Source organism: Dermacentor albipictus, chromosome 2 (assembly GCF_038994185.2).
Source record: "Dermacentor albipictus isolate Rhodes 1998 colony chromosome 2, USDA_Dalb.pri_finalv2, whole genome shotgun sequence".
NCBI classification, from domain to species: Eukaryota; Metazoa; Arthropoda; class Arachnida; order Ixodida; family Ixodidae; genus Dermacentor; species Dermacentor albipictus.
The window spans coordinates 74,509,660-74,515,242 of record NC_091822.1 but is presented as its reverse complement, the minus strand read 5'-3'; positions in this window follow the sequence as shown (position 1 = coordinate 74,515,242).

Sequence of the window (5,583 nt, the reverse complement as noted above, 5' to 3'; positions counted from 1 at the left end):
CTGCATGTCGGTTCCACACTGTGCCATCTGCCAGCTGCACCTCAGTTGATGATGAACTGGTGGCTGCTCCGACGACTGCAGGCACCCACCTAGGTCCGGACCTGAAGTTCTTTGCCCAGACAGTGTCACCAACCTGGGAAACTGGTTCCCTTCTAGCAGCAAAATCACTGTGCACCTTCTGCTGCAATTGTCGGAATTGCACCTTGCTGCGCAAGTCTGGTTTCAGCAAATCTAGCGCTGTCTTCAGGCGTCGACCCATCAATAGTTCAGCCGGCGAACAACCGGTGAGGGCATGGGGTGGGCCTCTGTATGCTAACAGAATTCTAGCAATTCGACATTCAAAATCCCCAGGCTGCGTCTTCTTGAGCTTGTCCTTTACAGTTTGTACGACCCTTTCAGCGGCCCTATTGGATGAGGGATGGTATGGTGGGATCAAAATACGACGCACTCCATTGCGAGCCAAGAACGACTTGTAGGTTGCACTTGTGAAGGCCGGGCCATTGTCGCTCACAACGACGTCCGGTAATCCATGGCTGGCAAAGATGGTGCGGAGGCATGCAGTGGTTGCCTCTGCCAACGGTGATGCCACTCTGACCACTTCCACCCATTTAGAGTATGCATCCATGAGTACTAAGAAGCACACACCTTGAAACGGCCCACCAAAATCAACATGTAGACGAGACCATGCTCGCTCTGGGAATGGCCATGGTGCCTGCTGCATTGCCCTGGGAGCTTTCCGATGTACCTGGCAGACCGTGCACCTGCCCACCTTCGTAGCGATGTCCTCATCAATGCCCGGCCACCACACATGACTACGGGCCACCAACTTCATTTTTTCAAATCCAGGACGGCTCTCATGCAAAAGGTCCAACACTGCCGCCCTTAGTGATACTGGAACAACCACCCGGCTCCCTTGTAGCACACAGCCCTCCATCACCGAGAATTCCTCCATTCGGTTTGCAAAAGGCTGCCACTCTTGCCCTGGTGGCAAGTGTTCTCCAGACCACAACGCCACACGCAAGGGAGCTAACACTGGGTCTTGATCAGTTGCCGACTCCACCACAGCTGCTGAGAGGACACTTGGGTACACACCTTCCAACATGAACACATCCTGAATCCTGGAATCCTCCGGCGGTGCCCAAGCAAGCGGCAGCCTACTCAAAGCGTCTGCATTTCCCAAGCTCGCTCCTGGCCTGTAGCATAATCGGTAGTTGTAGCTGCTCAGTGTCAGAGCCCACCTCAGCACCCTTGGTGAACTCTGAAGGGGTATGCGGCTCTCATGGCCGAAAAGTCCCAGTAACGGTTTGTGGTCGGTGAAAATTTCAAATGACCTTCCCCACACAAACTGGTGGAACTTTAGCACACCGAACACCACTGCCAGCCCCTCCTTATCTAACTGACTGTAGTTCTTTTCAACTGATGTTAGTCGTCTTGATGCAAACGCTAAAGGCTTCTCCTCTCCGGTCTGCAGCCGATTTGCCAGCACAACTCCAATGCCATAAGGCGATGCATCACAACACAGTAATAGGGGTAACTTAGGGTCATAATAAACTAACACCTCTGCAGATGTCAGTAACTGCTTACTTTGAGCAAATGCTGCTTCCTGTTTGGCCCCCCCAGTGCCATGACGTGCCTTTCTTGAGCAAGACGTTCAATGGGTGGAGCACCGCTGACAAGTTCGGCAGAAATCTTCGGTAAAAATTGAGGAGCCCGAGGTAACTCTGCAACTCACGTGTGCCAGATGGGGCCGGTGCTTGTACGATGGCCTTGACCTTCTCAGGTGCTGGGTGCAGACCATGCTTGTCAATGACATATCCCAGGTACTCCACGCTTGTTGCCTCTAACACGCATTTTTGGAGCTTCAACCTTAACCCTGCGCCACTCAGTCGTCGCAGCACTTCCTCCAGATTGTTACGATGGTCCTCTTCGGAGACCCCAGACACAAGTATATCATCGAAATACACGACAGTCTGGTGGCAACCGCGAAGCAGACTCTCCATTTCGCGCTGGAAAATTGCAGGTGCCGATGCCACTCCGAATGGCAATCGGTTGTACTGAAATAGTCCCTGCTGTGTGTTGATAGTCACCAATTTCTTAGACTCCTCATCCAACTCCACTTGCTGGTATGCATCCCGAAGGTCCAACTTCGAGAACGTCATGCCTCCCGCCAGCTGTGCCCAGATTTCTTCGACCCGTGGCACCGGGTACGTCTCGATATCTGCTGCCCGGTTTACCGTGATTTTGAAGTCTCCCCACAATCTGATTTTCCCGTCCTTCTTCAGAACTGGAACCAATGCTGCTGCCCATTCCGCACTCCGCACTGGCCTGAGGATGCCTTCTCACTGCAACGGTTGTAGCTCCTGCGCCACCATGTCCTGCAGAGCAAATGGTACTGGTCTCGGCCTGAAAAAATGTGGTGTTGCGTCCTCTGGCATTCTTATCTTCGCCTTCACTCCGGCAAAGTTACCGAGACCTTCTGAAAACACCTCAGGGAATCGGTTTACCAGGTCCTTCACGTTACTGACTGAGTGCACATTCAGCAGACTGTCGAGCGGCATACCAAAAGCTTTTGCCCAGTTCCTCCCCAGCAAAGCCCGCAAGCCGCCCTTGACGACGAACAACGGCAGTCGAGCGTGCTTTCCTCCGAATTTGGCAATCACTGTCGCCTTCCCCACGACCGCTGATTGATGGCCGAAGTAGCCTCTCAACTTGAGGTTGGAATTTTCCAGCGCCATCCCCGGAAACAGCCTCGTGAACTCCGCTTCACCAATCACCGAGTAGACGGCCCCCGTATGAACTTCCATGCGTAGCGACTGACCTTCCACAAGTACCGTGGCACAAATAGGGGGCACCTTTGGCTCTAGAACATTCACAACGTCAGAGTGTGGAACAGCGGCATTCGTCGAACCACCCTCTAGCGACCACAAATTGCCAACGTCTGTCTCTCCGATTCAGCCGTTGGATGCTGCGTCTACCGGGTCCACGACCATCACCGCACGCCTAGGTTGAGATCTGGCCAGTCCGACTCCCTGCCGTCCATCTTTATGTTCCGTGCCCTGCAGACTTGTTCCCGTTTCTTGTCTACTTGTGCATTCCTTTGCTGCATGGCCCCTCTTCTGACAACAAAAACACCGCAGATTCCTGAACCTGCACGACCGCTCGTGGTGCCGTCCGCCGCAGCGATAACAATCCCCAACAACCTCGCCAGTCCTCGACACTCGGTTAATGGCCACCCCATCCGCTTGGCCGGTCATTATTTTGGTGCCAGAAACGGCGGCTTCCATGCTGGTAATGATCGTGACAGCGCGGTCCAGTGTTAGCTCAGACTCTTCTAGCAGGCGCCGTCTCATTGCCTCGTCCCAAATACCATGTACGATTCGGTCCCTCAGGTTGTTTTCTAATTCCCTGCTGAACGCACAAGGGTCTGCCAACTTACGTAGCTCCGCAATGAAGTCCTTGACTGCTTCGCCATCCCTTTGTGTCCGGCAATGAAAATGATACCGCTGTACTATCGCTGACGGCTTCAATGCGTAATGATTGGTAAGCAACTGCAGACTTTCCGTGAGCGGAACATCACTTGGTCGTCGAGGTGCCAGTAAAAGTCGCAGCAACAAGTACGTCGATCTTCCACACGAACTCAAAAACACCGCACGCTGCTTGTCAACTGCGATGCTGTTGGCGATGAAGTGCTGCTCCAACACTTCCACGTACTCCTCCCATTCGTGTCCTTCCCCTGTAAATGGCTCCAACTTTGCCATCGCGACTGGTCGCCTCTCACCGTCCGGCTCCAAACTTGATTATTCCTCGTCGCCAGTTGTCATGATGAGAATAACAGCGTTTATTGTCTAAATGTACAGACAGCCAACATGGCGGCATGCTTTTGTGCCTTCGCTTCCAAGTTGCCGCTGCGTTCGGTGCGCCCCCTGGGAGTACATCTGGTCTATGAGTGGTGGCGCTAGTTTCCGTCACAAGAGAAAGTGCTTGAATTTTTTTTTTCTAGGCAATCTAAGCTGCACTGTTGTAGCTCGAAAATACTTTAGCCATTCCAATTGGCGCTGTAAAAAAATGCTTTATGGTTTCAATTCGAAGTTGTAGTGAACTGATGGGTGTCGCGAACAAATCGTGCCTCGATCGCCATACTGACAGTTGGTTGCTACCGTTGCGTGATCAGGGGTGTGCCATATTGTCGATAAAGGCTACTGAGGGCCACTATGAAACATTTCGTCGCTTGCAATTGATTGGCTCTCGATCTTAACAACGAAACTTTTGTCTCAGATGATTGCTACTATGGTATTTGTGAATTAACTACGTAAATACTCTACATGACGCGCCGTAGTGTTAGCAGCCATGAGCAATTAGGTTTTTGGAGGCCTGTTTGAAAGAGGGGTGAAAGTAGCAGCAAACTTTTTCATAAGGAATGTGTGCCTAACTCTTTCTTTTGCGTATTAATAAATGGCCATATTTGACTAGAACAACTCACCAGAGTAATAAGAATCATGATGGCAGCTTCGCTGGGCAGTGTCTTGACACGAATAACATGCTGACGTCAATTGTCAATATTTTTCTGCCATGTAAAATGCAATGTCTCTCATAGCTAAATACTTAGGGAATGTGAAGTGTTTATCGAAGCATCATACACAACTTCGCGTGTTGAATTTGCAGACATTCCTTTTACGCAAAATTTATGGACAGACACGGCGCATATATCCATTGCAATGCCAGTAGACTCCTTCAACGCTACACAACTTGCGAAACCCAGGCCGCAAATTTTATTGACGCACGCATTTTATGAGAAGGAAATGTGGTTCAAGCATGGCAGCAGAAAGAAGCCGATGTACCCTTCTTTAAGTACAGCTCAAGCCACCCATAGCCCAAGCATTTATGAAGGGAACGAGCGCGCGCGGCAGCCGAGCGAGCTGGAGCAAGCGGTGTCCTGGCCCTGACGTCACTCGCGAGAGGGCGCCACTCCTAATTTTCGCCTCTAATAGACTTAAGTTCATTGGTCCTCGTAGTATAAGGGCCCCAGTCTCCACCTTTCAGAAAAGGACTCCCTGTTAGGACAGCCTCAGCCACTTGTGACAGCATGGCATCCCATGCTGTAGCACATCTAACGACTGCAAGTTACAGGACATCAGGGTATGCTTGTTCTAACCCGAAGACATTGGCAGCCGTAGTGTCATGAACCTTAGTTGCGGGAAGAAGTAGCCAGCTGAGTCCATCAGCATGGCCTAGCATACTGCCTGGCTTGTAGACGAGTTTGGATTGATAGCTTGATAGTGTGAGTGCCCGCCTAAGGACTCGGTGATGCCTGGCTTGGCACACCTCGACTTGAACCAAAATGTCCTAGCAATGGCTGGTGGTTTGTTACATCATTGAACTGCCTTCCGCACAGGTACTCATGAAATTTGCGGACATCAAAAACCAAAGCAAGACCTTCCTTGTCAGTCTGACTATAGTTCTGCTCAGCAGCAAGCATAGTACGTGAAGCAAAAGCTATAGGTCTTTCGGTTCCATCTCCTTCAATCTGTGTCAAGACTGCACCAACATCTGACGATGACGCATCACAGCTGAGCACAAGTGGTT